Here is a 22,923-nt window from a genome sequence, read left to right as displayed (position 1 = left end):
CTACTGTAATACATTTTCAAGGTTTTTTCTGACCACTGATATTACAAGGCAAAACATTATCAGAATAGTTAAAAAAAATTCACAATTTTCTTTCATTGCTCTGAAAGTATGACTGTAAGAACTACAAATCTTAATTTTATTTATTCCTTCTTTCATATTACATCTGAAAGAGAAAACCCTTATGGTGTAGGAAAAAGCATACAAAAAATCTAGAAAGGGGATTAAAAATACAGACATCCTTATTTCCGGAAATCACAAAATCACAGAATCGTTTAGGTTGGAAGGGACCTCTGGAGATCATCTAGTCCAACCTCCCTGCTCCAGCAGGGTCACCTAGAGCATATTGCCCAGGATCACATCCAGACGGGTTTTGAATATCTCCAGGGAAGGGGACTCCACTACTCTCTGGTAGTAAAAAAATATTTTTCGGTTTTATCACATAATAACAAAATTAGGTAATATCATTCCATTTTAAATTTAGGTTGGATCAGATGTCAATACATCTTGGGAGAGAAACAGGTATTGTAGCTATACATTCTTCCACCTCCTCTGACACTTTTTGCTAGTTCTCCAACATATAATAATTTTATCTTTCTCTGTCTGCTTTTATTCTCCTTTGCTGTGACATCAACACCAGTATGCATTATCTAAAGAAGTCATAATACTTAGCAAGGACCTAACAATATATAATTCTTCCAAAATTACTATGACCCTTAGGCTAGAATGCAGAGAATATTAAAACAGAAAGGATATGTTACTTAAATTAAAAACTAAAAAAAAATATTTTTGGAAAACCCTTGCTTCCCTTCTTAAAATTACTGACTTTGTTCAAATGGCACTCTTCTAAAAGAAAAATCAAAATTCTTAAATTTAGACTCAACTTTAGGCTGAATTCATTGTTTTTGCTCAGATCACTGGCAAAACTTGCACTAGCTTCAGAGAGAACAGGATCAAGCCTTACACAGATTTTTAAAATGCAAGGTTTCTGTGGCACTTTACACTAGTAGATTACAAATCTTTACCATGAAAATACTGATGACACAACAGAAATTAAAATACAAAATTAAATATGGACTAAGTCCAATGAATACAAACTATATAAATTTGAATATGCCCTGTGACAGGTGGAGAGTGGTTGAATCAGATGATCTCCAGAGGGCCAGCCATACTGGTTCAGGCAAAGGAGTAGCCCAGCTCAGGTCCAACCACCTTGACAAATTTTGTGAAATGACCTTGGAATAAACCCAAGAAGAACACTTGTAATCTTGACCCACAGTGTTCTGTGAACACATTAGATTTATTCCTTTTTTGATCTAAAATAAATGTGCAATTTCTTGTGAGCACACGTAATGCAGTGTGGCCATTCTTCCACAGAAGTTTTTTGTTTCAGGAAACAAAGCCCCAACCCAAACTAAAATTAATAAGTGATTCATACTGCCCCTAGAAGGATGACTTAGGAAAGCAAGAACAGGACAAACATCCCTCAAGCATTCTCTCAGCTTCTAATTATTTGAAAATTAAGGCTTTTCCTTAGCTTGGTATATATTTAGCAACCTGCATCCCTTCTCAATGTTTCATACTTAGTCAGGATCATTTCTTCCACAACTGAAAATTATCATGTGAGTAGAAATTTGCTGAAGCTGAACTAGCCTACAAAAGCAAGTTTGAGGCTTTAGGTTGGCTTTTTTGGCTGGTTTGTTTTTAATTCTCTTCTCCTCCACCTACTCACTGATTCAGACTTAACATGTTTCGAACCCTTTAGTAATACTATTTCAGCATCCAGTAACAGAAAAAAACGAATCACCATTTCAAAACGTCCAGTTTATATAAACAGTAGCAATGTATTAATTTAGTATTCTGTCCATTCTCTGATATTCTTACTATTACAGAGTTCACCAGAAAGATACCACAATATGTCTTTAGCTCAAAACACTGCATTTCCCACTGTGTCTCTCGTGACAACCAGGCTCCTCTGAAAACAAATTATACCACCAGAAGGTGTGAAGACTAGCAGAAAGAATTTCCACTGTTCCATTTTCCTTCTACTGACTTCACTAGAAACAGTAAAAGTGATTTCAGGCTTCACAATTTTCAGAACTAAAAGTCAGATGTTAAATCTGATTTAGCATTTCCTTCCAAATTCTTGCATAAAAATGAATGAAGAAATGCATCAATATATATCGATAAATATAAAGGAAATCAAATCACATTATCTAATCCACCTGTTCTAACAAAAATATGCAAATATCACTGAAATTGAAAATGCAAGTAATGGTGCAAGGCATATACATAGATACCAACAGAATTGAGGACTCACCATTCACTAAACTCAAGTTTAACGAACATTCACAGACCTCAGTCAAAATTTTTTAAGAGATTTGTTTCATCTGTAAACTTTCACCGAGGTTTGAACGATTTCAGATTGTGCAGCCACCAGAAAGATAGCCCTAACTTCCTTCTCCCTTGCTGGGTGCACCCTCTGCTATGTCAATACTTAAATCACATAGCTCACCAGTTATGTCAGTTCCTTAAACCAACTAAAAACTAGACCTGCCTCCCCGAATTATTAATTTTCACAGAACAGCTGAACAATCACTAGTGCTGACACAAGAGAGGTGGCAGGAACAGACAGCCGGAGGCAGGGAAAAGAGCGCAACTTGCCGTTTTGGCAGCAGTGTGGTCAAAACTGATGGTAAGAGATCAAAGAGAAAGCTAAAATATTATATGACAGGAACTGTGCCTCATTCCTTATTCTCCTCCTGAACTGGAGGAGCATGAGATGAACATGAATTCCCATTAGAACTAGTTTTATATACCACAAGCTAACACCAGTACTTTTCCACTATCTGGAACAATGACCTGACGATTTATGTTATTGCAAGCTACGCTCTCACTCCACAAGGGGCACGCTGAACAGGATCTTGACTTTTTATGAACTTAAGACAGTAAGTTATTTAAATGAACCAGTAGCTACAGAAACAGAGAAAATTGGTCAGTAGCATCTGCCAAAGTTGTCATTTTGATGTTCCTTGGGATCTATTAAAGGAAAATTCATCAGAGATTTGACACAATAGGCACACGTGAGGTACATATATTGCACTTAAAGAAGGACAGAGAACCAAAACAAAGTGTTCATAGTAAAGCATAACTGCCTGCCATTTGAATCAACCAGAAAACCTCTAGGTTCACGATAATGGAAGATCGTTCACAAAAACTAAAACAAAAACATGTCTTTATAAAGACAGTGGCTAAGACATTTAATATTGATCCTGAATCAAACAAAATGGCGCAGAATCTTCACCAATAGAAGATAATTATTCTTCCTATCAGTGGTCCGCTCCCACCAATTAGCAGGAGTGCATGTACTTCTGGAAAATTTACCTACCCGAAACACTGCAGACCTGAACTGTTTGCCTTGAATACTTCCTGAACAGTATCAGCAACTACTTCACAGAATCACAGAATCACAGAATCGTTTAGGTTGGAAGGGACCTCTGGAGATCATCTCGTCCAACCTCCCTGCTCAAGCAGGGTCACCTAGAGCATATTGCCCAGGATCACATCCAGACGGGTTTTGAATATCTCCAGCGAAGGAGACTCCACCACCCCTCTGGGCAACCTGTTCCAATGCTCTGTCACCCTCACAGTGAAGAAGTTTTTTCTCAGGTTCAGATGGAACTTCCTGTGGTTCAGTTTCTGCCCATTGCCTCTTGTCCTGTTGCTGGGCACCACGGAGAAGAGGCTGGCCTCATCCTCTTGACACTCCCCCTTCAGATACTTGTACACGTTGATGAGATCCCCTCTCAATCTTCTCTTCTCCAGGCTGAACAGGCCCAGCTCTTGCAGTCTTTCTTCATAGGAGAGATGCTCCAGCCCTCTAATCATCTTGGTAGCCCTCCGCTGGACTCTCTCCAGGAGTGCCATGTCTCTCTTGTACTGGGGAGCCCAGAACTGGACACAGTACTCCAGGTGAGGCCTCACCAGGGCTGAGGAGAGGGGCAGGATCACCTCCCTCGACCTGCTGGCAACACTCTGCCTAATGCACCCTAGGATCCCATTGGCCTTCTTGGCCACAAGGGCACACTGCTGGCTTATGTTTAACTGGTTGTCCACCAGCACTCCCAGGTCCTTCTCGGCAGAGCTACTTTCCAACAGGTCAACCCCCAGCCTGTCCTGGTGCATGGGATTATTCCTCCCCAGGGGCAGGACCTTGCACTTGCCTTTGTTGAACTTCATGAGGTTCCTCTCCGCCCACCTCTCCAGCCTGACCAGGTCCCTCTGAATGGCAGCACAGTCTTCTGGTGTGTCAGCCACTCCCCCCAGTTTAGTATCATCAGCAAACTTGCTGAGGGTGCACTCTGTCCCTTCCTCCAGGTCATTGATGAATATATTGAACAAGACTGGACCCAGGACTGACCCCTGGGGGACACCACTAGCCACAGGCCTCCAACTTGACTCTGCGCCATTCACCACAACCCTCTGAGCTCGGCCATCCAGCCAGTTCTCAAGCCACCTCACCGTCCACTCATCTAGCCCACACTTCCTGAGCTTACCTAGGAGGATGTGATGGGAGACAGTGTCAAAAGCCTTGCTGAAGTCCAGAAAGACAACATCCACTGCTCTGCCCTCATCTACCCAGCCAGTCATTCTGTCATAGAAGGCTATCAGATTGGTCAAGCATGATTTCCCTTTGGTGAATCCATGCTGACTACTCCTGATCACCTTCTTGTCCTCCAGATGCTTAGTGATGACCTCCAGGATGAGCTGTTCCATCACCTTTCCCGGGATGGAGGTGAGGCTGACAGGCCTGTAGTTTCCTGGCTCCTCCTTCTTGCCCTTTTTGAAGACTGGCGTGACATTGGCTTTCTTCCAGTCCTCAGGCACCTCTCCTGATCTCCAGGACCTTTCAAAGATGATGGAGAGAGGCCTAGCGATAACATCCGCCAGCTCCCTCAGCACTCGTGGGTGCATCCCATCGGGGCCCATGGATTTGTGGATGTCAAGTTTGGACAAAAGATCTCTAACCCGATCCTCCTCAACCAAGGGAGAGTCTTCCTTTCTCCAGCCTTCCTCTCTTGTCTCCAAGGTCTGGAATTCCTCAGGACTGGCCTTAGCAGTGAAGACAGAAGCAAAGAAGGCATTCAATAACTCTGCCTTCTCTGTATCCTTTGTCACCAGGGCACCCGCCCCTTTCAGCAGCGGGCCCACGTTTTCCCTGGTCTTCCTTTTGCTATTGATGTATTTGAAGAAGGCCTTCTTGTTGTCCTTGACATCCCTTGCCAGATTTAATTCCAACTGGGCCTTAGCCTTCCTTGTCGCATCCCTGCACGCTCTGACAACGTCCCTGTATTCCTCCCAAGTGGCCTGTCCCCTTTTCCACATTCTGTACACTTCCTTCTTCTGCTGGAGTTTGGCCAGGAGTTCCTTGCTCATCCATGCAGGTCTCCTGCCTGCTTTGCTGAACTTCTTCCTCAGAGGGATGCACTGATCCTGAGCCTGGAGGAAGTGACGCTTGAATATTAACCAGCTCTCTTGGACCCCTCTTCCTTCTAGGGCCCTACCCCAGGAGATTCCCCTAAGTAGGTCCCCAAAGAGGCCAAAGTCAGCTCTCCTGAAGTCCAGCGTTGCAATCCTACTCATTGCCCTGCTCCCTCCTCGCAGGATCCTGAACTCCACCATCTCATGGTCACTGCAGCCAAGGCTGCCCCCAACCTTCACCTCTCCAACTAGACCTTCTTTGTTCGTTAGTACAAGGTCTAGCATTGCACCTCTCCTCGTTGGCGTCTCCACCACCTGGGTCAAGAAATTATCATCAATGCTCTGCAGGAACCTCTTTGACTGTTTGTGCCTAGCTGTGCTGTCTTCCCAACAGATGTCAGGGTGGTTGAAGTCTCCCATGAGAACCAGGGCCTGTGATCGTGAGGCTACTTCCAGCTGTCTGTAGAAGGCCTCATCGACGACTTCCTCCTGATCAGGTGGCCTGTAGTAAACCCCCACAACAGTGTCACCCATGTTACCCTGCCCTTTAATCCTTACCCATAGGCTCTCAACTTGCTCTTCATCCACCCCAAGGTAGAGCTCCATACATTCTAGTTGCTCCCTCACATAAAGAGCAACTCCACCACCTCGCCTTCCTGGCCTGTCTTTCCTAAAAAGCACATAGCCATCCATGACAGCATCCCAGTCATGTGAACTATCCCACCATGTCTCTGTCACTGCAATGAGATCATGACCCTGCGACCGCAAGACCTCAAGACTTCCTTGAATAGGTGTCTGGACTTGGGAACATACTGTGTTCTTTCTTCACAGAAGAAAGTACTTTACAACAAAATGATCTTACAACTGTATTTAAAGGGTAAGCACATTTTTAAAAGTCTTATGAAACCTCAGTCTAACCTTCAGACTGAACTGAGAAAAAATGCAGTCAACATTTCCGATTTAGACCTTTATTTTATATCTGTTTGGGAAATAGTCCAGTGGTACAATATTAGGGATTGTTTAGGTGAACATCCAAAAACTAATACTTTTCTAGATATACTTCAATCTCATTGTTAATCATTCTCCCTTATTCAGTTTCAGTGTTAATATCTACGCATAATCATTAAATTGCTGTGTTCATAAATACCATAACAGCAAACACTGAATATACTCTAGAAATGCTAGTGTATACAAAAAAAATAAATGTATCCTAAAAAAAAGCAAATAAATTTTCCAATAACAGTTTCACATTTTCAGAAAGCCACAGACCTTCTTCTCTCTCAGCTAAAATAAGCTTTTGGCCTTTCCAAAAGCAGCTATCCAAATAACTCATCAAACGGAATGTAGGTTGTTAGAACATGGATTAGAAGAAGTGGGGAGCCAGAACAGCAACATCAGCTTTTGAAGTTAAATTCATTACCTACAAAGCCTACACATCAGCAGTTACCTCTAAACACAGTTTAAATAATATATACCTTGCCATTCTAAAAGTTACTTTTCAATCATGGAAAAAGGGAGCATTTATCTAAATAGAGTCCATATTTTATTTCTAAATGCAGCTTACTGCATAACTTAAGACATTTCACAATGTCAAGGTCCTAAAGCACTCATTTCTCACTAAGGTTTGTTTTTGATATTAGAGCTAAATTAAATCTCATTATATGATGAGTTGTAATGATCTGATTGTAGAGCTTCTGCTGTAAAAATATTCGATTTTCTTGTTCTGATCTCTGGTCTTACTGAAATAGATCTAGTAATCTCAGTCGTACACTCTAAGTGGCCTCAAAGGAGAAAGTATTTTCTACAGCAGTGTTAGGGAGATTGACACCACGGTTAGACATTACTAAGCCCTCAGATATTCAATCTCTTCTAAGTCAGTTAATTCAAAAAGAGTTCCTTGTAGCAGAGGGCTTACTGTTTGATATTTTGCGCTTGAATGTGTGTCAGCTCACCTTTCAGCCCCATTGGTTACTAAGGTAAAAACATTTGCACCGTATTTGTTCATTTTCCTAAAATGGAAAGGTTATTTCCCAGACTCCAAGACCTTTCCACATTGATATGGCAGGAAGGTCTAGCATCCCTTTCAATTAAAATGCTGTGGCTTTCAAACTGAGCGAGAAATTTGATAATGTAGAGAGCACATGTAAAGCCTGTGACTTGCAAATGACTGAGAACTTGCAATCCATCATCTAAAACAAAACCTGTAAGAACTGTCCTTGCATGAAAGGTATCTTTCCCAGAACTATTATCCACTGGCATCCTGCACCATTTCACACTGCTGCACTGAGAAAATATGAAAGTGCTCCCCAACTGTTCAGAGAATACAAATGCATTCGGGCTTTGATTAATTGCGTTAAACCCACAAATGTGAAACCTCCGCACAGAGAAGTGGGTGAATAGGACACTTTTCTCCTCTTTTATTTTTGTCCTGTTATAAAAATGTCAGAGTTTTCACTTTTGGGAAACATGCCAGTAATGCTGAAATACGTTAAAAATGTCCAAGTGTCGGCTAGAAGGAAAGTTTTGCCATGACTAGCAAGAGTTTATATAAAAGTTATTGGGAAGAAAAAAAGTCCAGAAGATGAAAAAAAACCAAAGAAAAAACAAAGAAAGGATGAAACTATAAGTTCTTCAGGGTGATTTTTTTTAATAGTACTATGCATTAATCTTCCTTCTAATAGTGTTGAACCCCACCCTTTCCCCCCTACCCCCAGTATATACATCTGCATATTAATTCCCTTCTTTTCCTAGTGAAATTAACTTATAGTTCTTTTTTTTGTTTCTCTGCCTATTATATTCTGTCTCTTCAGGCATCCTGGAAATCTGTTTTTTGCATCTATGGCAGACATATGAAATCTTACTGTCTAGTGAAAGGTAAATCAGTCAATTACATTTTTCTAGCAGTAATAATACCAACCCAGAGTGACTAATGGCTAAGCCAAAATCAGCATCTGTAATCTATTTATCTGTTCACACTGGGTTGTTATACTATAACAACTAATTGAGAGAATTGAAGAAGATGTTAAAAGTTCTTATTTACATCCATGCTCATTTAATTAACTTTGTATGGATGGCATTCATCTGGCTGCTGCCCATATGTATTCTGTGGGCCATTTGCAACTGAATGAGTCGTGTAGGCTGTCTGTATTGTCAATTAAAGAAAAGTAAGCACCTTCCACAGATGAGATGGTAAAAGTTCTCATGCTAAAACTCCTTATTTCCCCCCAACTATAAATGTAGATATCTGCACTTCAAGTGAAATAGGAGGGGCAACAGAATAAATTTGAAAGTACTTAAAACATTCCTCATTATAAGCTCTAAAAACTTTACAAAATCAAAAGATACAACTTATTAGAAACTAGCAACGGTGTTAACCAAATTTTAGACAGGCTAATGCAATGCTTGGTAATTTTCACTTTGGGCAACATCTTCTAAATCACTTCTAGTTCAAATCTGAGATGCTTCAAAGTGTCTTAAATCAGATTTTTCTGAGAAATGTCCAGAATTATAAGTCTTTTCTTAAATATGCTGCCATATGCCTGTGTGTCCGTAAGGCAGAGGATATAATTTGCAGCATATATGTATTAGCAAATTATTAATTATAATGGGGTAGGGGTAAGACTACACCACAGACTACTTCAGACTAACCAAGTTTGCTTGTCATTTGACAGACTTAGAAAGCAATAAAATAAAAAAAAAATTAAGAGACTACAGTAATAGATTTGGAAATAATGACATAATCATCCAAGCAATTTTATCTACTAACAGTTTTTGGATTTCTGTAGTATCTCAAGGTCCCAATCTAGACTGAAGTTCCAGCTCTACAGGGAGGATTACAGCAAACAACAGCCTTATAGGAGGAGGGATAAGGAAAGGGAAAGGAGTTAAACAAAAAGAGAACCTACACATGAAAAGATTGCATGAATTACATTATTTGTACTTGCAAAAGTATGTGGTAGAATCAGTTTCCTGAATCCAGAACGTTAGCCACAATATCATCAAATATAATTTTTCTTGTGAAAATGAATTGCTAAAATTAAAGTATCAAAAAAAAAAAAAGTCAGTTGCATCGAACCCAGAAGAAGAGAAAGACAGGATATAATCAATGGGCAAGACATGATGCATTTATTCACACTAAAAGAACTTTAAAAGAATTTAGAGTCAACATAGACAAGTTGGATGTATCCGAATCTTATAGCTCTGATCGGATGGATATTCTTGAGAGCGCTGTAAGAGCTGGCTGAGGTGACTGTAGTCCACTGCCTATAACTTATGAAAATTCATGGCAATTAGATGAGGTCCCTGATGACTGGAAAAAGGCTAATGTTACATTCATCTTTAAAAAGGCAAGAAAAATGACCCAGAGAATTATGAGATGATCAACCTCAGCTTAGTCTCTGACAATAGAAATATCGTGGAGTACGTCTCCTTGGAATCTATTTTCAAGCACGTGAGGACAAGATGGAATATTTGATTTACCAATGGTAAGTCATGCTTGACCAGCTTGATGACTGTGAAGTAATGGCTGGCTATGTAGAGAGCCTTGAGTTCTCTACACAAAAGAGCAGCAAAGAGCAGTGGATGTAATCTATCTTGACTTCACATTGCATGGTTTTCTCACTTGGAAGCTGAAGCAGCATGGGCTAGAAAAAAAGAATGTTAGGTGGGTTACAATTGTCTGGGTTGCCTTGAAACCAAAGGCTGGACATCTGGCTAACAGCTAGTAACAAGCAGAATATCCCAAAAGTTGATGTGTAGCCCCATACAGTTCAATAATTTCATCAACAACCTGGACGATGATACAGACTGCACCCTCAACAAATTTGAAGGTGGCATTAGATTTGGGGGAGTGATTGACATCACATCTGGAAGAGACTAAATCTAGAGGAATCTTGATAAACTTCAGGATTGTGCCAACCCGAGACTCAATAGGGAAAAGGACAAAGTTCTCAGAAATAACTCCACACATCAGTACAGACTGAAAAGCGGATGGCTGAATAACAGCCCTGCTGAAAGGGACCTGAAGTTAATGTCAGGTTGAATATGAACTAAAAATATATCTCATAACAAATAAGGCAATCCTGGGCTACACTAGCATGTTTAAGAGAAGCTACTATCCCCCTTTATTCGGGATTGCTGAAGTTGCACCTGAAATCCTGCATGCAGTTTTGGGCCCCCAGTTCAGGAGGGATGTTGAAAAACTCAAGAGATACCAGCAGATTTTGTCAAGACCAGTGTATTATTATTGCTATACTTTTTAAAAAGGTGATTAAAAAAATAATTAATAATAGGTAACTGAACTTCCACAATCACTGCTGTATGACATGTAGATAGTGACCATATTATGCTAAGTCATGTTCCAGGCCCAATAAAAATGACTATATCTATATGGCCCTTCTTACCATCTAGCAACACTGCTGTTATTTTGCACTACCATTTTAAAAACTCCAGGACATGAATACGTAAGGATGGCAAGTATAAATACCACACAATCACATTCACAAGAGGCTTATTGTTCATATACTAGAGTCTGCATATACATATAGGATTTTTGTGGTCAAAAATCCTATATATATGTGTGTGTCGGGGGAGACATAGAAGACAAGGTGGGTAGGGGAAAGCAGAGGGATTAACAAATTAAATAACATTTGGAACTTATACCCTAAAAATCTCTATTTTTATCTAGAAATGAGTTTGGTGTATATATAGATTTTCAAGTTTTCAGATAAAATAAAATAAAATATAGTTTGATAGTCTGCAAGCAAAGGATTTAGTTTGCCACCATCTATTGTAATTTGCTTCCATAGCATCCTATTTATTTGTCACAACTCAAAGACTTTTCATTGGAAGTGAACAAGAATAGCCTTTGGAGAGTAGTGAAAGAGCTTCATTTGTCTCATGCTTATCAACCCAGGAAATAATACTTCCTGATTACTTATCAAAAGAGAAGGATGAGAGCAGCAATGAGCAGACAGACAAATTAGCAGATACGCTTACTAGATAGCTTTAACTATTTAAAAGTGGCAAATGGAAAATTATATCATTAAAAAACAAAACAAAGATGGGAAAACATAGACATTGTCCTAAATAATCAAACTACAATTGTTTATTTAAAAATATACGCTTATTAGAATGATGACACCAATAGCATAACAGAAAATAACGTGGTAAGAAGATAGAAGGAAACATAAAGTATGCACAAGAAATTCATGTAATTACAAATATATTTAGGTGCTTTGTTTGAAGACCATTCAGTGCACATATAAAAAAAACTTGCTTCTGAGAGTAAAGACACAGCAGACGCATGTGAAAATTAAAAACATGCTTCAGGTTGCACAGCAGGTGGCATCCAATCCAGTACAGGCATGAGACAATTTTGTGAATGCTTTGGAAAAGCCTATTTCCCAGGGAGCTTTGGCATATCAGAAAAGAATTCTTCCATTGTGCTCAGTTGAAGAACAGAGCAGAGAATGGCACAACCAGCACAGCTGCCTATAAAAAGCTTTTAGCTATAACTGCTTTCTGAAAGTCACACAGAAGAGCATCACTTGTGACAGCAATAGACCTGGAATATTTGTAGGAATTGTGAAACTGCAGAACTGTCGCATAATGCTGTCACATAACAGATTTAATTTGCCTTTGTGAAAATTATCTAAATAACAAAAAAGGAGAAATGAATCCTAGCCCAGAACATTAATAAGACAAAAAGAAAGAAATGAGGATAGGAGAGTTTAAAAAGAAGTTGAATGTGTAATAAAGATCATGGAAGTCTAAGGCAAAATCAAGGTTTTCACATCTTAGAATGTGAAATCATTTTCTCTTGTAAAGTTTATTTCCTTAATGATTCTTGAACAAAATAATAGTTTTTGTTTTCAGTTTCTCAAGAATTTCCTTATAAAACTAGTACTTATTTTGTAATTTTTTATCTTTTATATTTTTAGGAGTAGCTTTACAAGTGTCAGAGATCAACCTGAGATGGTAAGCACCCAAGCCTTCTGCTTCTTAATTGAAAAAAATTGCAGTGAAACCAAAGAACATACAGAATAAAGATATTTTCTGGCTCTGAAACATGACTAATAAATAAACTAATCAGGGTTACATAATTTTTCATTTTGCTCTTGCCACTCCACATTCAGTCATTTTTATTTGTCTGAAACTTTCATCTACTTTTTCACAAGGTTTTTAGTCTTGAGTTCTACTAGAAGGAAATTTTCCTTGTTGATACTTGAAAGTGTAAGCAAAAGACATAGCTCAAATATTTATTAATATGCAATAGGTTGAAAAGATTTTTTTTTTTTCATATCATAAAAGAAACCATGTTCTTTTACTGCCCCTTCTTTTGAGGTGGTTTGGCCATGATGCTGAAATCTGTCAGTGAGCTAGGGTGCTCAGGGGTAGGTGTATTTCTAAGTAACCTGATGGTAACTGCTTTTGAATTTATTGATCAAAGAGTTAGTTTAAAAAAAAAATAAAATTAAAAAAGTTTTGAATTTGCAATATATTTTTGAGGGAGTTTGAGGCCAGTGAGACTGCTATTTACAGAAGTACTCAAATGAACTGAACATCTTCAGTACAACTGAAAATCTAACTAACTGCAAGAAAGAACTGTTAATGTTTGCTTTGAGTCACAAAATTAAAAGGCTAGAAAGAATTATTGGAAGTCATCTACTTTTTTCCTGCCCTGAGACAGGATGAACTATATCTTGTTTTTTGTGATAAATTTGTCTAGTCTGCCTTTAATAGACCTTCAGTGATGACAACTCTTCCATCTCTCCAGGTAATCTATTTCCAAATGATGAAGCTTCACTTCTATTATGGGAAGAAAGCATTAACCCGAGTTTTCAATGCCACAATCTAAGCCAATTACTTCTTGTTGTATCCACCATGGACACTGAGAACAGATTATTCCTTTCCTCTACAGCAGCCTTATACATGCTAACCTTTCCTCCATAGGGACAAACATTATGCAGCCACATAGGGCCTGAACCAACAAAATGCTCAACAAAATGCATATGCACTCTTCTAATCATTTAATATATGCTGTGCTAGATGCCCTATAGAGCCACTGCTGCATTTTTCCCAGCAGGGAAGGGAGAAGGAGGAAAATCCTTACTGTAATCGTTATGTGTATGAGACACTCAGATACCACAGTGATGAAAACCATACTGGAACTTAGATAGCTTCCCTATTTTCTTTCAACAATAATTTGCCTGGCTTCCAAGACTTGCAACGACAGCTGCTATTTTCTGGAGTCTTCCTAAAGTAACCTGTAGAAATGCCACCTACAGCAGGCTTTATAATATGCACAGGATGAGCGGTCCAATAAAATCTAGCCAAAAAGCTGCACTGTGGATTTGTATAACAAAATTGAAGTAAAATTAATAATGAAAAAGTTATTAAAAAAAAGATGAACATTCTACAGAAGTGTTCACACAGAAACATTTTTCAGGATTTTTTCTTTAATAATGCATCCTTGTCGGTTATTTCTAGTTGCACGTTCTGAGTATAAGCAATGCTGATGTTAAGACTGTCCCTGTAACATGAGAAAAGCTGGTTCTAGCCGTCTTTCCAGGTTTAATATAACAATTAATTTACTTTCTCAAACTATAGATTTATTTACTTATTAGAAAATTGAGGTATACCTATTGATTTTACAGTCACCGCTGGTTATCAATCCTTCTGTCTCAGAGGCAAGCACATTTCCTTTTTTAACAGTAAGAGTAAGAATTAGAGATCAAATAGAGGAACAGGATGAAAAGCAGAAAAAGAAGAAGCTGTATGCACTTGTTAGAAACTTTCTTGGGATCTTCAGGCTTTCTCCCATCCTTCTCACTCCCTGTATGGCTACATGACCAAGTTTCTTGGATAACACTCATCACTGTGTGTTTCTTGCCCCTAGATATCTGCACTACTGGCTTCAAAATCAGATATATAGCTTAGTGGAAGAGCAATGTATTGCATTTTTGAAGTATTCCTAAATCACACTGGGATATTGGACATGCTGGCTTTAACAGTCAACATATCTGTAAGCGTGGTCTTTTTCCCTGTCAGGCCACTCATTCAGCATTAACTATCAGACAAAACGTAAAGAATATATTTATTTAAAACCATGTTTGCAATGATGAATCATATTATAGCAAGATGTAAGAACAGAAATTCGTTATTAATCCAGTAAGGATTTCCCTCAGTTACTCCGGAGTCTTCACTTCTGAAACTAATTAGCCTCTAACCAGCCTCAGGGCTGTCAAGCCTTGAGAGTTCTCAAAGATGCACCTTCTTGCTTTTATCATTAAAGATGCTATTACAGCTACCCAGAGCACTGCTCAGAAAGACATGCCCTTTTCCAGGCTAAGCTAAAATTCTCTCCTTCCTCTGTTTCTCAGTTTAATGTTTCCTTTTTATCTGTCTTTAGTTATTGAGATATCACATGGCAATGCAGAGGATTAAGTTCTTTCCTGGTACTGGTCCTCAAGAACTTTTAATTAGAAATGTTACTGTATACTCCAGTACAGTTCTGGGTTTGGCAACTTTCCCATTACAGCCGTCTGAAGCTGGTGAAAACCTACAGGCTATATTATGAGAAATATCAAATGCATAATCTTTTCTTTTAGATTTGTACCTTTTGTTTCCCTATCAGAATTCTATAAAAGCCATACGTCTTTGTAAAATAGTTGGAGAAATTAGGAATAAGGTCTTCAATTGAATGGCATTCTCCTGGGATATGCTATTAGTATTAGGAGGAAATCTTTTGGAAACAGTCACAAACCTAATGAGGTTTGTCTATTGTTACTCTTGCTCGTGCTGCAACATTGTTTTCCCATTTTCAATAAGAACTGAAGATAGCTTGAATGATAATTACTGGACTAGCTAAATTGTAGATATGTTTTTACTCATTGATTTTTTAAATTTGTTTTCAGAATGGTCAAGTACAAGTTATATTTGCAGAGCAAAAGAGAACAGGCAGCAGGCTGAAAAAAAGAAAGGAGGAAAACAGTATCCTGACATGTAGATGCTGTTGATAAAATTTATAGCTAAAAATTTAATATGTTTAGGGCCATGATGAAATGCTTATCATCAGTCTGCATTGCCTGGAGTTCTTGCTGATTCAAGCCCGCTCAGCGTATCCTGGTAATGAAATGAAATCGCATGGGCCCAGTGCCTGCAAAATAAAATTCATTTCATCAAGAGGGTTTTTTTTTCTTCTTTTCTTTCTTAACGGTTGGACTTAGGGACATACAGATCAGCACCCTTTATGGGATTCTTCATTTTTGTCAAACTCTGTTTTTTATCAGTCATAAAAAGGAAACCAAGGTCATAAATTTCAGTTTACTGGCATTGGCTCGAACATTCTCCTTCCCCTAACCCCAGCACATGACCTCACTGCTTCAGAGTAGTTATTTTAAGAAACTTTATTCAGAGTCAATGTTGGCATTGATTTGTTAATAAGTTGGCATCATCTTCCTCAGCAACTCCTTCATATCTAGTTATTTACCCTTTCTCAAACAAGGTGCATTCTTAAATAGCAATAGTTTTCTAGCCTGATAATCATTTTAAGGTTACAAGACCCAAATCAGCAGCCACTGTCACTGAAACTCTTTCCATCTTTTCCTACAAGTTGGCTGCTTTGCAAGGAAAAAAACAAAATAATGACAACAACAAACAAAACAAAAAACCCAATACCTGACCTCTGATATCACAAAGCTGATTTTGTTTGTTTTGTTTTTATGTTGCTGCATATTGCAGGTTTTCCACATTGGTGTAACTATGGACAAGCATAACTGACAAATACAACTAGATTATAACTAGAAATTCACAATCTAACAAATATTGCATAACTGTGATTCATAATGTTCCTATGAACTATATTTTACTACAGCAAGGTTCATCTACAAAAAAGGATGTACATGAAGTTCTGTTCAATGACAACAGTAAGAACAAGATTAGTCCACCATGCTCAGCTCCAATCTCATTGTACTCTCCCTCCAAGTTTTTATTTTTCATCCTTAAAAAGGTTTAGGAGGAGGGAGGGTTATTTTTGCTTCAAAAGCAGATTTAACATTTCCCAGAGTTATTGTCAGTTTTAAAGTCACATTCAAAGCTTATATTCACCCTTCAAAAAGGGGTGAAAAAAAAAAGAGTGTTTCCACTGAACAGACTATACAGTCGTATGAGAATCTGGCTTTAGGTATTTTTTGCCTTCAGCAGCAAATTGAACGAACCCAATGGATCCACTCTCTGTAATATGAAGACAAATGTTATAAAGAGATATGTAGTCTATTCTGCAATGTGGTAACCTTTCTTTTACAGGGTAAACCAAAACAGAGTCAGTCTGAAGACTTGTAGCATTGATAACACAAAGAATCTATTATTTAATTTGTATTAAGCCCAGGAGCTGCAGAAACTCTCTACTGAGGTGTATTGCAATTTTATTAGAAAACTGACTTTTAAAAGCAGAAGATGAAAATACTTGCATTAATAATCTACCTCCAATGAATGGATAGGTGTAGTGATTAAAGTATTATCCTAGGGCTTTAATGACCTAGGTTCAAGTCTCTGTTCTATTTTTCCTTATCTCTTTGAGACACAAAGCTACATGACTTGTGTTCCCAAACTAATAAAAATACCCACATGCTCATGTTTCCCTGTCCTTGAAGACACTTTCAAAAGTTCTTAAGTTACTGAACTACTTTGGGTAGAGGCATGCTCCAGATAAAATTAATTTTAACTGGACAAAATTTTAACATGATATCCAATGTTAAATAAATAAATAAAAGTTTCCTTGGAACAGCAGAAACACTCAAAAACCATTTAATGGTTTCTGGTGTTGTCAGGTAAAATATCTACAATTTGAAAAATCTACTGGATAGAAAGCAACAGATCCTTGCTTTTTACATTTCTGAAGATAGTTACTTATTTTAATTAAGCATAGCACCTAGTAAACACAGTTCTCATTTAATAGCTTACCCTAAATCATTTGCTGCCATGTTTTTTTAACCTCAGACCAGTCTATAATCCTACTTGCCTGTCATTTTCCACAGTCAGACCCACTCTGAAGGCCCTCATTAGAGCAAATGAGGGGATGAGTGGGCAGCAAAGCTACACAGAGCCAATTTCACATTACCTGAATGAAAAGCACAGCTAAATCTGCTTGGGAAAAGGAGCCTAATACAGAAAGTACAAAACAGAAGTACATTCAGCAAGGCGGTGAAGAAATTAATTGTTCTACAGGACTAGGTTACCGACCTCATTAGAAACCCCAGGAACAAGCAACTTTCTGAGTTTTTTCTTGATATGTATCCGCTGCCCTCCGATAGCGCATCCTGTGTTGGTAAATTTAACAGAAATATTTTGGAATGGTAACAGAGTGCTTTCTCCAGTCGTTTTCTAAGGCCTTATAGTGATTGTCATTCACTCCTCCTTAAAGTGGCTTATGCTTTTCTAAATTATTTCAAGCTCTCCGCAAGGTAATGCTTTATTTTTTCTCTGATTTGCAATTCTGGCACTCTAAAACAACAGATACATCCTGGATTATGCCTGCTACAAGTGAGATCTGGGCATTTTACCAGTAAATCTGACCAGCTTCAATATCATTAGAAGGATGATGACATTTTACTGCCTACTTCCCCAAACACATGCCACCTCCTTTCATTTGGCCTTTGGTTTACTAGCACTGCTACTGAGCTTAATGAACCAAAATACCTTTTCATGCATTGGAAGATACAGTCTGCCATTAGAAAAATGTAATCTCCAAATTAGTTTAGAATAGACCCTTTCTGTCCAGAACAAGAAAGAAAATTGGAATGGAAATAGTTTTCTAATCTCAGGCAATGAGATTAGAAATTAAGTCTTTTAGCCTCTACTGCTTTGAATGCAATGACAATAAAGGAGAACAAGTATTACTGACCTCTGATGTTTGTTCAGCACTCTATATTGCAACAAGGAGGTCACTACTTTCTTTATTGAGCTGCAAAGAAGAGGAATCTGAGTACAGACCCAGGAGTCATCAGAGGTTTGGCTCACTGAAATATGCAGCAGGGATAGCTACTACTAGGGATTTAACAGAGGACAAATACAGACAGTCATGTTGATAGGGGTCATGAAAGAACTAGAAAAAGAAGGAAGGGATATGAATAAGGAATGAAAAAGCCAATTTGCATTCTAAAGGACATTATTAAATGAGACAGAAAGCATGAATAATGTGGGAAAAGATACCTTTCTCCCGACAGGTATTGTTTTCTGCTAAGACTAGACACACATTGGTGAGTGGAAGAATATGCACTGTTTCTCCCATAGTGCATTCACAATGTTGATATATAAAGATTGCAGATTCCCGCTGCTCTCTCTCTCTCTCTCAAAAAAAAAAAAGTTCAAATACATAAATATGTGGAAAGTGTATCTGCAGCCAGGCAATAAGTTGATGCACTTATTAATGTATCTAACCTTTATAGTTAATAACATCTTCTCATGACTGAGTTAACCTACTGCAGATTTCAGGATGAGTCAAGTCAGTCCAGGTTAAGCGATTCACTCTGCTGATTACCTTCCTGCCATGTGAATTTTATGAGATATGTTACCTCTGGGATCCGTTATCAATAACTGCTACAACCTCTAGCCATAGCTGAGGACTCAGAGCCATAAAGTACTGCAGTACTGCACAAGTAAGTACAGTAAATACTGCAGTAAGGTTTACTGAAGAAGTCTTGATTACCATGAAAGTAAACCCTAACTATAGTCAGTGCAGCAGAAAGTAGTGACAGAATTTATCAAGTCTCTTTAAACCAAGTATATATCTACCCTCACTCTTCATTTTTATTTTTCTTCATCACCTTGCTGAATATAATTTTTTGGTTTATCACAAAACTTCTGTCTGTTCTGTACTCTAAATCATTTGTCATACTCCTCAAGGTCACAGGGGAGTCTCAGTGGGAAAGTATTTCTGTTGATTGATTAGTGCTGTGATGCCTATGTCTACTGGAGCTGCCAAAAGAGCTTCTCCTCCCCTCTCCCCCTTGCTCTCACCTCCAAGCAATGATATGATTGAAGGGGGGGCGGGGAAGGGAACCTTAAAGGAAACAAACAAACCAAAAAACTCTTCTCTCCTGTGAATCCACTTAACAAGGTTCATAAAGTGGCAATATCCTCAGCAATCCAAATACCTTGTACCACTAATCCCTGGTCACTTGCTGAGGGCCAACAAGAGCATTCTTTCTCTAGAAAAAATACGTTAGAATAAGTTAGAGATAACAGAGAGTGCGAGAGCAAGACAGACTGCAGAAAGTGAGTGAGCGACAAAGCAAGAGAGTGTGAGAAAGAGAGCGTGAGAAAGAGAGAGAGAGCATGGGGGCGAGTGAGTGAGTGAGCGTGGCAAGAGCGTGTGAGCACCGGGGAGCACAAGGGAGCAAGAAAGCACTAGCTCACAAGAGCACGAGAGAAAGCACATACAAGTGCAAAAGAGAGTGAGAGTGTGCATGAGGGCACGCAAAAGAGCATATGCAAGCATGTAAGAGCAAGAGTGCATGCAAGAAAGTGCATGAATGTGTATGGGAGAGCACGACAGCACGTAAGCTAGCGAGGGAGAGTGCACAAGAGAGCAGATGGGCATGTGAGAACGCACACACGGAGGCAAAAGCATGTGAGAAAACATGCAAGTGCAAAAGATGGAGAGCACGTGCAAGAAAGAGCAAAAGAGTATGAGGAAGAGTGCAAAATTGGTTATACTGAGAAAGGAAGAGTGGGAATGGGTGTGAAAGAGCAGGAGAGAAAGGAAGCTGAACAAGGAGAAAGAAATCACTAAAACTCCTTTCCTGAAGAAAAGATGCAAAAGCTTCCCTCTCGGATTACTATTTTTTACTATTTTTTTTTCTTTTTTTAAAGGAAAAACAGCATTTTAATTATACTGGCACTGCATTGCTAATACGGCTCTATTAACTACACAGAAAACATATATATTCTTATCATTTTGAAACAGACACTGGCTACATCTGATACATTAGATAGAAAGCTGTGCTTCTCTGAACAACTCCTTCCTGTTCATCTCTTATAAACTCAGCAAACACACAGGCATGGCGTCAAATAGATTGTATCTGCAGCGTCCAGAGGCACTATTTTAATTTCACAGAGAGATGAAACCTGATAGTTTATGACTGAAACAGTGGCTTGTGGATTATCATAATATTTCCAATAAAAAAATCCTAGATTAAAACTAAACTTACTACTGTCTGTAGATGCTGAATAGAAGATCAGATTTCCTTCTGATGTATTTGTTCTTCTTAAATATATGTAAATAGGTAGGGTACTGCCCTTCAGTTACATCAACAGTGAAGAAACATCAGATTTTTGTGGGGAAAACAGAAAGCAAGCTGTCACCTCCTTTCACCTCGCTGATTTGTCACTTTTTCACAGTCTGACACGGTTTAAAGTTCCTACCCTTGTCTTTTGCCACCCAGCTCACACTCTTATACACAAGAACTATTAAACACAGTAAGCCTAAAATAAAGGCTTAAATCATTTCTTCATGACTGACAGTCTGTGTCCATCTTCTGGGTTTCATTAACTCTGCCCAATCCATAAGGCTAGATTTGTTTTAGGTTAGTTAAGATTCTCTCAAGTCTCTTCAGCGTTAAAAATATTGACACCTTTTAAGGACCTACCATTTCTGTTTTGGCTTGTGCACAACCCAAATAAAAGCGAAAAATGTCATTGTTTCCTATATTTAAATAACCAGTTAAGAACAGTAAATCTAATTTTATTTTAGTAATACAGCATGCTGTACAAAGATTCAGTTCTGTTCATCCACGAACAAGCCACACAAAATAACAGTATATTACTAATGGAAGAATACACAAATGCAGACCAATTTTCTCACTGATAAAAATATTTCCACAGCAAAACAACTAGCTGCAAAATCAGCCAGGTTTAGTGTACTAAATAGTATTATTGTACTACATGTAAACCTCTAAAGCCTTCTTATTACGGAAGTGAAAAAATATATAAAGCAGACATTTTCCAAATCTTTAGTTGGAGAACTAACAGTTAAATCAGCTGTGAGCAGGTATTGATCTAAGATATGCTATTAAAATGATTAAGCTAGGTTATCAGTTGCATAGAGCAGGTGTCAAAACCTAAATACACAAACACAACCACATATAATTTTGATAAGTTTTTGCAGAAGAAATATAAACAGCCACTCAGCTTTTAAATAGTATGTTGATTTCTTTAAAAATTAAAATAAAACAAAATAAGCAGGTCAAAAAATAGCAGACAAACTGTTTACAGTGAATACTTAAATTAGTTTCTTACTGAGCAAAATCACTTTCACTGAAAATTTATTTCACGTTTGTCATTAGACTTGTATGAAAGCTGAAAGATAAACCTCAGGTTATGCGGCCACATCTAATATTTATGAAGAATATCTAAAGTTTTCAGTAGAGTAATTGGAATTACCTCACAAGTCAGAAGTGAAAATAAATAAAATGTCACCATAAGGCATCACATGTCTCTGTCAATATAGTACAGGACACCTTACAGACAGACAGATAAAAATGACTGGAACAGTCCTGCTGTAAAGCAGAGTAAGAATCCCTTTTTTTCTGATTGAGAAAATTCCTGAAGTATAAGTTCATCTTCCTTGAGGGCTTTTTTTTAATATATAAAAAAATAAGGAAAGTTACTGTTTATATAGATATATATTTTTAAAGCCTATATCTAATTTTTTTATGGTAACTTAAGATGACTTCTTCAGTGCAGGATAGGAGGTAATAACAAACTAGCTAGTAAATATACACAAGGCATTGGTGATGCGTATAAGCATATGTGTGGTTTCTTTGCTGTAACAATAGAAACATCTGGTTTGGGACATTTTTGGCTACTGATTGCTGCATACCGTTAGCTATCTTGTATATGTGTCAGTAGAGTATTAAAACCCATAGGTAACCATCAATAGAAAGGGAAAACCTTAAAAAATATTAGTTCACAGCAACATCTCAAATCTCAATGCTATCAAACTACTCCACTCAGTTGTAAAATTATACCGGATGCTTTTTAAAAGCAAGCTTTCCCAGGCAATCTAATACTCCTTACCTCTGCCTGGGACAGATACATTGCAAGGAAAACATTTGTCTTAATCTTTTTGCTTCTAGGAAATACAGAGGAAAATCAATTAATGTTGTAATAACGTCTCTCTCTTTTTTTTTTTTTTTTTTTTTACACACAAGCATAAAAAAATGTTTAGTCTGAGCTCTAGGGAAGAGAATGAGACACATTCTTATTGTTGCAGTCATCCTTATTTCATCTAAACTTTTTGTCATCTTCTAAGTGAGATCAGCTTTTCAAAAAATATACAAACACTTTAATCTTAAGAAGTATTAGCAGAATTTTTCTTTCTAGTGTTCTTCCTAGATTAAATTATAAACTGATCAGTAAGTTTATCATCACAAAGTCTAGTCT

General features: G+C 38.0%; 1 protein-coding gene and 1 long non-coding RNA gene across 7 annotated transcripts in view; one reads left to right on the top strand and one right to left on the bottom strand.

Moving 5' to 3' along the window:
- The window catches only part of PCDH9 (protocadherin 9), a 693,331-nt gene that overhangs the window by 405,454 nt on the left and 264,954 nt on the right, over positions 1 to 22,923 (bottom strand). The window lies entirely within an intron of this gene.
- Positions 4,462 to 6,024, top strand: LOC138065820 (uncharacterized). Its single transcript, XR_011138887.1, has 3 exons — positions 4,462 to 4,792; positions 4,874 to 5,161; positions 5,284 to 6,024. It is a non-coding gene; the product is annotated as an uncharacterized lncRNA (long non-coding RNA).

This window comes from Struthio camelus, chromosome 1, assembly GCF_040807025.1.
Source record: "Struthio camelus isolate bStrCam1 chromosome 1, bStrCam1.hap1, whole genome shotgun sequence".
Lineage (NCBI taxonomy): Eukaryota > Metazoa > Chordata > Aves > Struthioniformes > Struthionidae > Struthio > Struthio camelus.
This window is presented reverse-complemented; position numbering and strand designations above follow the sequence as displayed.